Below are 12,853 nucleotides of genomic sequence, written 5' to 3'. Positions count from 1 at the left end.
TCTACTAAAACAAGACAAAACTGACACAGAGGCTGATGCATTACATGATAGAGATGCTAGAAGAGCTGACACAAGATGAAGTATTACTTGACAAAGAGGATGAAGTATTACTTAATACAAATGCCGGTAGAGCAGACCTTAAGTAGCACTTGGTGATCGTGCTGACACAGTGGTTAACACAAAGCAGAGAAGATAAGGTGTTGAATCAAGAACTCTGCAGTTAGATATATCGGAGGATGTATCAAACGTCTGAAGCAGTTCTTGTACTAGTCCGACGTTAATACAGGAAGTAGTACAAGAAGCAGAATTGAAGAGTTTGAGTACAGAAGCTTAAGGCCGAACTGGAAAAGCCAAGTGGCGGCTGCTTAGCTGGATGAACATATTGAATGGAAGATTCAAGATGAGATCATGAAGAGAAACTTTCCTTATCCAAAAAAAAGGGAAAGTTTTCAATTTCCTATTTGTTGTATAATAGGAAAGTTGCCAACCCTAGGAGTTGGGCAATTGATATAAATACCAAGAGGGCGCTTCATGAAGACCTGCACGCTTCAAGGTAGTTTTGAGAGATGCACACAAGATGTGTGGTGTCGTCCCATCAACAAGATAGAGAGATCTTTTGATGGTTTATTCATCTAGAAAAGAATGATATGCATAGTAGTGCTTGTATCATATGCAGTTGCAATTGCTATCTTGTTATAGTGAATTTGTTCTGGACTAGGTCCCAGAGATGTAGGAAAAACCGAACCCCGTTAACAAAGCTTGTGCGTTATTTACTTTATGCTCATACAAACACAAAGTCCATCGTAACTACACTTAGCCACAAATATGTGTTTTCAATGCTCCGGTTTGTATACCAGTGGATCTTTCCATATTTTAGGGTTCCGGCCTAGTTTAGGACGATGTACATGAATGTGACTACCTGTCCAAAAATCAATAATTTCTTACTCCCTCTGTTTTATTTTACTTGTCATTCTAGGTGATTTCACACATATTAAGAAAACAATTTAATTTTCTATTTTATCCTTCATTAATATATTGTTTTATTTGTTTAAAGTAATTAATAAGCTAAAAGTGAGGGATAAGACTGGAAATTTGATTGATAAAATTGCATCGTAAACATAAAACGACAAGTAATATAAAACAAAAAATTTCCTCTAGAATGACAAGTAAAAAAACCGGAGGGAGTAATACATAGCGCAAAATTATATCAAGATATTGGTAGCTCAACCGATCTGATGTTTGACGTATAAAGGTACGGTGATTAGATCTTAATTTGAATACATTTTGTCGAGGGATCAAGCTCTATCACACACAAAGAAAATTAAAATTAGGGACCCTATTTTGCAAATCTGTATATACCTGTAAACTACCTATATTTCATAAAGTTAGTAGGTAGTTCTTTTTACCTTTGGGAATGAAATAACCCCCGAGGGTGGTATCTCGACGAGCCGCATGAGGAGGGACATAATGAGTGCTCGGGTGTAACCTGAATGTTTCCCTACAACAAGCTTTTTTGTAGTTTAGATTTGGTATGTCTGATTCTTGTACGAGCCTGTCTTTTCCAACCACTTCGTCCAACTCCTTCAAAGCTTTTCTCAGAATCACCGGATTCTCTAACATTTCCGCAAGTGTCCACTCCATGTTATTTGCTGGATTATCGATCGTTCCTAGACAAAATTCCTGTAATAAAACATCTTAACACCTCCAACAACAGTTTCTCAAGGGACATCTAAAGATTTTTTTTAGAAAAATTTGAAGAAGCTGAGAAACGTCTCTGACACTGGCTTTTATATGAATGATTTTAAAAATTTTTTTAAAAATTTTAAAAAATCATTTTTTGTTGAACATGCTCTAACAATAAACATCTTATATACCAAACCAATAAGATCCTCAAAGCAAATAATGACATGGCCTGTGAGTGGTGACAATGACAAAAGAAAAACAAAAAAATAAATTTTATCAGTTTGAAATATGTATATATACATACTAGAATTTGTACCCGCGTACGCGCGGGATTTTAATTTAAAATATTTCTTATAAATAGAAATTGTTGAACTCAAATATAATCATTCCAACTTTTGAGTATAAATATATAACTTACTTTACTCAGTGATATACAACATATATATTTTTTGAGATAATATTTTTTTGTTATATCTATTTGCGATTTTACGTGGGATTTTAGTTAAAAAATTTATCAATAAGAATCATTGAATATGAATACAATTTGAAAATTAAAAGATAAATCTATATAAATGCCGTACTTATTTTACTAATCTATATATAACATATATTGTCTAATGTTGCAATAATATTGTCGATAATCTTCTGACATTTTATCTTTAAAAGAGTTCATTACATATTTATATCCCATGAAAACATAATTTTAAAAGTTTTAATGTCAATGTCGATCGTTGACCTAATTCTAGAGATCATCTAAACATATCGATATCCTACATTAAATGCGAATATACAAAGTTTCATGAACAGTTTTACTGCTATGTCGTTAAAATGAGGTTGTTCAAATGCATCATCTGCCATAATAGTTTCAGACTAAGTATAAAAAAAAATCTGAGAAACGTCTCTGACACTGGCTTTTATATGAGTGATTTTTAAAAGAAATTTAAAAAATTAAAAAAATCATTTGTTGTTGAACATGCTCTAACAATAAACATCTTATATACCAAACCAATAAGATCCTCAAAGCAAATAATGACATGGCCTGTGAGTGGTGACAGTGACAAAAGAAAAACAAAAAAATAAATTTTATCAGTTTGAAATATGTATTTATACATATACATATATATAATCTTTTCAAAAGTATTTTTTAATAAGTAATTCGTATTTATTATATTATGTGCAAAATTATGATAGAAACTACTCTTTTAACATTATATCTCGCAACTTTAGTCAATAGTATTAACGATTTTTCTATTTATCTATTTGTTCACAATTCAAAAGATTATCTTATTTTTCGATTTCTATATATATCAATATATGAATACTACTTTATAAGAATATTTTTTAACTTACAAGGCATTGAGCTTTGATTTCGTCGGGCGTGACCAAGTACCTTCCGTTTTGATCTTTAAGCGTAATGAACGTATCAAGCCAATCCTCAACAGCAGCCTTACCACCTTTTTCCCTCCATAACTCGATCCTCTCGTCGATTATGGGATTGTTGTAACTACGAACAAGATTAATATTCACTTTCATCCTCTCCTCTTGACCATCAATATTCCAACCTCTCAACCATCTTTCCACGTAATCCGCGGGACTAAAACCCGCCAAACAGTTTAGCGTGTTATAAATCACCTCAAAATGATGTTTTTCGGCTTTTCCTAATCTCCCATCATCCGAAATACATTTTCGTCCGTGACATGTCTCCTTCCAAACATCATTCTCATTGTCACTGCGTAACCATAAATTCTCGAGAGCTCTCTAACGTCTACCGTCTCGGACCGTTGATACATCGAGTGAACGTAAGCCATGAGATTGTCCGCTTCGATGGTTCTCGCAGCTGCCAACATGTCCAACGTTTTAACGTATGTCCAACATAATTTCCGTTGTGACCACTTTTTTCATCTTCATGAATTGTTCAGTACCGTACGGTGCGGTGCCCATTGATTTGTCTCCGATGGACTCTACGATGAACGTATGAGGCCGGTCTGCCAAATTGGCGTCACGCTCTCTATACGCTTCTCTAGCGATTTCGTTGGAGTTTATGATGATGACGTGGACACCGGCGAAGTTGAAACATGCGATATCTGTTTTTAGCTCTTTCATGGCACGATAGAAATATTTGGACCTAGGACGAGTCATGAATAGTCCGGTAAATTGCCGAGGATCGGCCATCCTCGTGGGCCAGGAGGAAGCTGGCGTGATCGATTTTTGGTTTTGGTGGGCCTTGAGAGAATTCGACCCAGTATAGAGAATGATGCAATGGAGACGATAAAGACTAGTAGGATCAGAAAAGGGTATGATAATGATGTGGTGAAGCTCATCATGATCATGGTGTTTGTGTGTGTGTGTATAAGCGTGTAGTGAGTTCTGTGGTCGTTTCAAAACTAGCAACCTTTTTGATCGCCGCAACTAATCGATGTCCAAAATTAGAATCAGCGTTTGCTGCAGCGTCTTGCCGCAAGCACCTGCGGCAACCAAACGAACAACAACACATGCGGCTGCCGCAGCCGCACGTACTTGCGGCGACGAAACGAACAGGCTCATTGTGAAATTGTTTGTTGTGTTGATATCTTATATTCGGAAAAATATTAAAAAGCCAAATCAATGATCAATAATTGACGACCCTACTCAATTAGTGAACTAAACTATATACTATAATAAAAAGTGGCAATTGAATTTTATTACATGATTTGTCATTAGAATCACTTTGTTTGGTCTCAAACGTGAAAGGGCATTTCTGTAAAATCACATATGCTAATTTCTTACAACACACGTTGCCATAGTTTTGTATGTTTGCATTAATTGTATTAAAAAAACGGGAAATATGGAAACAAATGGACAAACAATTTATAGATAACGTTGATTCTAATGACAAATCAACGTTATTGCATGTCTTTATCTCTAGTTTACATTTCATTTAATATAATGACTATTTTAGTTGTTTTTTTAAAAATAATTAAATCGTTCATTTTTGCTATAATTTTTATACTAATTATACATATATATAGTTATTGATAATTGAAGTATCCCCTATATAATAAAACGGAAGTACACAACATTGTTTTGTAGACTATATAATTTTAATAAGTTGGCTACAAATAGATTATATATTAAGTTTTATATTATTTGTATAATCTGGATTTATTGTTTCCAAAAATCTTAAAGAGAATATTCTAAAGAATCATTTGATATCATCTAAGTTACCATATTAATTTTCTTTATTAAATTATTCATCAAATAAAATCCTTTGATATCTAACTTAAAATTTTAATTTGTTAAATATTATTATACTTCACCTCTCATTTTTATATATGAGTCTATTTTGTGAAAAAAATAAATTATCATATTATTTATTATAATTAAAAAAATAGTTTATTTCCGGATATACCATAAGTTGAATTTTTAAAAACAAATCTTCAATTTTTATTAATATTATTCTTTAAAAATAATATCTATTGAATTAAAATTTTACTGAGTAACAGCTCAAATTTTGAATATTTAAATTCAATTTCATACTTTTTGTTGAATTTTATAATTTTATATAATATAATAAACTTTAAATAATTTATTTTGAAATAATTTTAAAATATTGAAACTTGATATTAAAATTAGAAACTATAAACACTCTAAATTGGTTTGTTATAGCAATGTCAATAATATGTCACTATAATATGAAAGAATTTCAAAAAATCAAGTATATTAAAACAAAAAGTATAACAATATATTAAATTACTCATAATATAATAACTCACTTTTTAAAAACCAAATTCACAAAATTATGTCTTATAATGACATTCAAGTCATGAGGTAGAATATACATTGTTGAAATAACTTCACGTACATAAACTAATACAACATATTAAAATTTTATTTTAAAATAGAAAATATACAAAATTTTGTATAAAGTAAAATTTAACCGTTATAGCGCATGTATTTATCTAGAATCATTAACAATACAAAACTTACAAAATAAATATCTTTTTCAAGTCATCATATTTAGCATATTATTTTATTGCATAATATTTTATCCAAAAAAAACTTTTAAAAACAATCACATAAATTATATTTTATAAAAAATTACAATATAAATATAATAAATTTCAACTCGTGCTCTAGCACGGGTCTTAATCTAGTATATATATATATATATTTCAAATAACTTTAAAATTGTATGTTTCTTCAATTATCATTGTAATTTTCTAACTTACTAAATTATTCACTTCGTGTATTTTTAATATGTAGACTATATTAAGCTCTTGGGTGGTGTTATGTCACCACATTTCGATGTTCTGTTTCTGATTAGGATAAGAATTACGAGACTTCATAAATTATTAAAATCGGTGGTATTAGGTAACCGCAGTTTGATGTTCTGTTTTAGGGTATGAATCACGAGACTTTATGAAAATACTAAAATAGCATTCATTTAAAAATGTTCAAATCTGTTCTTCTAGAAAGGTAGAAATAGAAATAGCATTTACCCTACATTTTTATTACAGGTTACCATTTTAATTGTTCTTGCAGGAGCATCGTATAGCATGAATATGTAAATGAAATAAGACAAAAAGTACAAGTGAAGAAACAAAGGTGAAGCCGTTATCTGAGGGGGCGGACGTATAAGTGAATGTGCCCCATACAAGATTTTGTAGTGGAGATGGAACCATTTGATTTGTTGTGCCCCATGTGGCCATGTGATGTCATCCTGATTTTTTAAATCATCCTTTCCCATTTTACTATTTTCAGGTATATGTTTTTTATACTACTGTCTATTTTTTCTCTTTTACCTTTTAGTTACTGTTTAAAGGAATTATATATATATGTTAATATAAAATAATAACAAATGGTTGGTTAACATATCAATTTTCTTTTACTTTATTTATATGTATTTTATATTAAAAATTTATATGATAAACATACAATATTGTGCTTTAAATTAATTATATTTTTAGATCTACCCGCTAGATGGATGAATTTGAACCAAGTGAAGAGATAGATCTCTTAAAGTTGGGCGGGAGAAGATGAAGCTGAAGCTGTCCTTGCCTTAAAATTACGGTCTAGTCCAGAAATTAAACTTTCCTATCTCTGAGAATAATCTGTATATCCTTGACTTTAATGTAGAAGCTTATTTAGAGGTAGATGTAACTCATCAAGTTCATGCTACCCTACAAGTTGGAAGATAAGCTTGCAAATATAATGGAGTTAAGCTTTGAATTTGTCGAAACTGATTTAATCCACTCTACAAATATCTCTAACGCGGAAGATGGAGAGTGGTCATGATAATTAATTCCAGATCTCAAAGGCTAAAGAGAATAGCCAGAAAAATTGATAAAATTTGGTTTCCGGTCTAGTATCACAGAGTGGACAGACTGACAGTCACTTGGTACATTTAGACTCCGAAGGATCTCCCCAAAAATAAGGGCATGCTTGTGGATCCTTTGCTTGAACCAAAGAGTTTTAAAACATGGCACCGAGGCTTCTAGAGGATTGAGAGTCTCCCAAGTTTTTGAAGTAGAGAAGATAACTTGTGCTTTATTGAGTTAGTTTCGTCAAAAGATAGAAAATAGTCTTTGAACAACAAAATTTCGATCAAACAAAATATAGAATTAATGCATCATAGTAAATCATCAAAATTGTGAAGATATATTGATACCCAATCAGATTGTGCATAACGACACCTAAACAGATTGCCGTACTAATTTTTTTGGCAGCTATATCAGATTGTCACTAATTAGTTTACAACAAATGAGATTATTGTAAGTTTGTAACTCTTTCCATACATATATGTTCTGCATGCCAATTTATATAAGTCTTATTGTAAATAATATTAGTCTAATTAATGATAAAAGTCAACAATGCGACTATATGTATATGTATATATATATTGATTATATTAAGTATTAACTTGGATCATAAAAATATAAAACAAATTCTAGCATCGATTCGAGTCCGAATGATTGTAATGAGTTAACACGTGGTTCATAAATTCATAGAGCAGAATGATTGGATTCAAGACCGAACCGGCCAGATTAAGCCTGCACACTGTTTTTTTTTTTTTTTCTTTTTTTTTTTTTTTTTTTTTGCTAAATTGTAAATATTTCATTGAAAATGAAAAAAGTTTAGGTTACAATCCAAAGAATTGAAACCTATACATATGGTTTCATGGCAAAAAAAGTTTAAAAACATGAAAGCATAATACGGTAATTAAACCAAGTTTTCAGTCCATCTACTCAACCAAGCCAAGAAGCTTTGGAAACAAGATGAAGCGATGATGTTTATATTGTCCTTCCCGAATGAGTTGCAAAAGGAGAAGGGCTGATGCAGATTGTAAGACACCTCGATATGACTAATAACTAGCTATAGAAACCTTTCGCAGGAGGCCCGAGACCAAGCCGTCAACGGTAAAACTCCAAATCATCGATCACAAACTCCCCCTGCGTTATGTGAGATTGATTTTTCGTTTCAATCCATGAGCTTTCTCAGAACGGAACCTCACACACCAAAAAAGCAAAAGGTGCAAGCTCCCTCTAACCAAGTTCATCCTCGAAGTCAGCAGCTCAGAGCAAAATAATACCATTCAATACTACACCAGAAGCCGATGGCCCTACTAGCTTCTCTATAACACAAACAAGTCGCAAGAAGAGGCGAGTACGCAAAGCAAAGCAATCTTCAAACAAAGGCAATAACAATAGGAAGCCACAACATAAACATGCCTTGAACCAAACCAAATAAATTGGTATACCTACGGAGTTCTCAAAAGGAGAGAAAAGCAAGCTATCACCGATAACTAATTCCTCTACTTATCAAACACCACGGCAGCTACACAAAGGAGCAAAAGACCAACTGATTCGATGAGGAAGCTTAACCAGCAAGGAGAAAGCAAGCTCCTAATAATCCTGCTACTGTCCTCAAGCAGAAGATGCCAACAGAGACATCATTCTCCTAAGTCAAGACTCACGAAAAAGATGAGGTAAAAGCAACCAAATAGTAGCCATGCTCTGAAAACCTATGTGAAGGAGGACCAGAAATGAGAGGCCGAGGCATCAGAAGCTCAAAAGAGTCGACGAACAACACCAACCAAGGCATCGAATCAACCACAGAGCCAAAGAAAGCCTCCCGAATCAAACTCCAACACACGAATTCGACACGAACGGAGTGGACAGAAGCTTCAAGCGTGTGGCAGTAAGCTGTCCTCAAAGCAAACAAACCGACACATAGAAACCCTTACCTCCGGCAGACACGAGCCAAAACGCAGCGGTTAGACCAAGATAGATCTTGGAAAAAATGATTCCGAGCAAAGAGTACACGCTACACCACGACATAGCCAAGGATAGCACACTCGACCGCCAGAAACACCAGGAAGAAGGCGACCTGAAAACAGATCTACAAACACAGCTTGCTCTGCCGATTGAGATGCGAGACGCAAGGACCGGAAATCGGAGCCTCCACCTTCATCCACCGCCGTCTACAAGCAATGGAGGCAAAGACATGAGATTTTAGCCACCGAAAACGGCCGTCGCGCACGGCGGACCTTCAACACTCGCCACGAGAAACAGAGCCGAAACAATTCACCGGCGTCTTCAAGTGCAGGGGTGGATTCGGAACAAGTATCCTAGAGCCCTCTCACGGTGTCGGTCGTAACCGAACACCGGAGAGACAAGATGCGGCGGATTAGGGTTGTCGCAGGAAATTACTTTGAGAGAGAAAACTTTTGTGCAAGCCTGCACACTGTTATTACAACAAATCAGACAAGGACAACACTATCAACCAATAAATTGTCCCTTGCCAAAGTCTTATACTCCTCCTCGTCCATAGTGTCACATAGAACACTTCCTCTAGTCTCCGGTAATCCAACCACAAACAAATCCACACAATCCTATGACCAAACCAAACAACCCATACGACCAAAACTGATTTTCCCGACCAGCCGCAACCATCACTGGACTAAAAACGCCGCCAAACACCAACGCTTGCCTCACCATCGCCATCGCCGAGTTCCTCACACATGTCGGAAACATCTCGATTGTGTATATAAGCGTCATGTTAAACGCGGTGCATGCACTGAAAAACGAAACGAGCTCTAACACAATCTGTAATGACCCTAGTTGTTGCCCTAAAGCCGCGATTAGAGCGCTAGATATCCCACTTAGAGCTGTAAATCCGATCAACGCATCCCTTCTGTTGATTTTATCAATGAGGAAAAACGTTATGAGAAAAGCTGGGAATTCAGACAAGGCGTTGAACACGACACCCAGGTAGAGATTGAAGTTTAGATTCGTTAAAGCTAATGGCATTCCGTAATAAACCATACCGATACCAAATCCAAGAGCCATAGCCACTAACAATCTCTTTAGCAACCAACGTTTCCTCACCAAGATCTTTAACGCGTCGTAAATATCAGATTGATTCTCTTGTACATCAAAACATAAGTTCGTGGAGCTCACAGTGATTGCATTAGAAGCAATGCTTTGGAGAATCGAGACGGCTTCTTCCATACGACCCTTTACGATAAGCCATCTAGGAGACTCTCGGACGAAAATTCGAACCAAACTGCAATAGATTAAAGTCGGTATTGATGTCCAAACGTAGAGATACCTCCAAGAATTCCCCTTATTGATGTAACCAAACATTGGAAGCGTTAAAAACCCTAACGTGAAGCAAAAGAAACCCATCGCACCGACTTGCCCTCGCCATTTTTTACCAACTAACTCCGTCGATAGAACGAGGGCACAAGTCCCGATCGTGGCTCGGCCAAACCCGTTCACGAATCTCAAGAACGCATAAATCCAAATGCTCGTTGAGAAAGCTGTCAACATCGAAGAGAGAGACATTATGAGACACGACAACAAGAGCATGTTCTTACGACCGAGCGATGAGTCGGCGAGTGTAGAAAGAGCTAAGCCGCCTATCAGACAGCCGAGGAAGAAGGAGCTTGCAGGCAATCCCCTAAAGAACGAGCCTGCGCATTGTAGGCCCCACTCGGATATGATTGACACGTGTGGGTCGAAGTCCCACGACCAGGTTTGGTTGGGTAAGGTGCAGAGGTTGGAGGAAGTGTTGCATACCGAGTCGGTACAGTGCCACGTGGGTTGTGAGTCGGTGAAGACAGTGATGAACGTTTGCTGAGCGTCGAAGAACCAAGCGAATGAGATTAAAGCGGCTTGGAGGAACTGTGCCCATCCGAAGTTTCCGATGCATTGCTCTATTGTCTCATCAAGGGATCTTGTTGGTGGAAGCTTTGACTCCGACGAGTTGGAAAGAAACAGCCGAGTCGAGTCCGCCATATATATAAGAAGAGATAAGGTCTTTCTTTCGTTCTGTTGTGTTTGAATTGATTTGCATGTCTATGAATTTTTGTTATTCTATATATAGAGGATGAATTACAACTTGCGTGTGCAATTAAATTAAATTAATTATACAAGTAGAGTGAATTATTACTTCGTTTTGTAGTTATTTTACGTCCGGTAAATTATTGGATCTTTAAAGCTAATTTTAGAATGACTGGATAAATCTTGTAAATATTGTGATTGTGATGCACATTACAATGGTATTACTAAGTACTTAGTTTGGATGCAATACTTCCCGTGTGAGTCCGTGACAAGGATCAAGCAGGACTTTTCTAGAATATGGCATGTGTCCGAAGAATTAGTGATTCTTCTTAGTTACTTTGTTTTTTCTGGTCTAACCCATTATATATTTAAAACGCATATATTAGATATGTTCAACAAGATAAATAATGAATCCTATAATAACTCTCGATGGCTAAAGTGAGTGGCTGAGGATGAGCTATCTCTTGTTTGTTTTTTCTTTTCTGAGAGAGATAACTCTTGTTTTCTTAGGACTTCATGCCCACCACCGTTAATTAGCTGCTTCCCATTCAACCACCTTAATTTGAAGTTAGCTATCTATTTTTGGTCCACTTCCTATCATATATTTTTCTGATGGGTTTTTATTTATTTTGTCTTCTTGATATACATCTTCGCAAAAAAAAAAAAAAGAACGGTTTAATTCATTTATTAAAATCTTTGTAAGAAATACATATTCTTTGTGTAAATCGATCTTATTCTAAGATAGGTACAAAATTACAATCAATAGATGTCGTATAACTACTATAATATATAATACAAATTACAATAATTATCAAGTTGCACTGGTTGTTGGCTTGCTGCAGTTGGACAAGATGAGCTTGATCGAATTGCTTTCCAGGACATGGGAGATATCTTTTCGAGTGTCTTAATTGGTCATTTGGAAGCTTGTACGTAGCTTCATGTAAGAGAGAACCTAAATAAAATATACTGTATAGAAATTTATGAGAGGCATTATAATCGTATCAGTGGCAGATCCCAAAATGTTTTTGTGCAGGGCACAAAATATCTATATTTAATAATTATAAGATTATATAAAATAAATATAACTTCTTACCTCTAATGTATTTAAGATATGAAATTCAAAAAATCATCAATATTTTATGAAATACTATTTATATTAGTTTTAAAATATATTATCATTAACCACATCAGCTCAATCATAGACTTATACGACCCCCATACAATGAATACCTAACGATGTGTTTCTCCACTCGAACATATACAAATTCTTCAACTACTGTTTAAACACCATTATTTGTTTTAATATCTTTTTGATGATAATTTACAAACGTAGTGAAGCATTTATTGTAATTATTTTAATTGAATAATATATTACATTCAAATAATAATATTAATAGTCTACTTATATTAGATATATCTAGAAAATTTTAGTTCCACAATTTCTCAGTTACAAATCACAATAAACATGTAATTTATATGTAAAAATTATTATTTGAATTCGCAAATCTAAATATAGTAAACAAATTTTAACTCTCAAATATGAAATGAATTACAAAATAGATAATATATGTGTACTAAGAGCTTGACTGGTTCTCCCGCTAGCTCCCGCAAACGCTGCGTTTGCGTTTGCGGGCGGTTGCTAGCGTTTGGGGCCAATCACACAAATCGCTCCCAATCGCTCCCAATCGCTCCTAATCGCTCCCAACCGTTGAATTCCAAAAGCTGGTTCCCGCAAGCGTTTGCGGTTGCGGGCGTTTGCGTTTCAATTTTTTTTTTTTTTTTTGAGAAAAAATTTGAAACAAATTAATGATAATGAAATATACTTTATATATATTTTTTACCTAACT

The 12,853-nt window shown here is 34.6% G+C and overlaps 3 pseudogenes; all 3 read right to left on the bottom strand.

The window, feature by feature from the left end:
• Nucleotides 1-1,072: 1,072 nt before the first annotated feature.
• On the bottom strand, nt 1,073-4,189 carry LOC104740325 (dihomomethionine N-hydroxylase-like; annotated as a pseudogene).
• A 3,680-nt stretch (nt 4,190-7,869) lies between these two features.
• LOC147927911 (uncharacterized) lies at nt 7,870-9,408 on the bottom strand (annotated as a pseudogene).
• Nucleotides 8,321-11,018, bottom strand: LOC109128785 (organic cation/carnitine transporter 3 pseudogene; annotated as a pseudogene).
• Nucleotides 11,019-12,853: the final 1,835 nt, after the last annotated feature.

Source organism: Camelina sativa, chromosome 14 (genome assembly GCF_030686135.1).
Source record: "Camelina sativa cultivar CO46 ecotype springtype chromosome 14, ASM3068613v1".
NCBI lineage: Eukaryota > Viridiplantae > Streptophyta > Magnoliopsida > Brassicales > Brassicaceae > Camelina > Camelina sativa.
The sequence above is the reverse complement of the archived record's forward strand: the minus strand, read 5'-3'. Positions and strand labels throughout refer to the sequence as shown.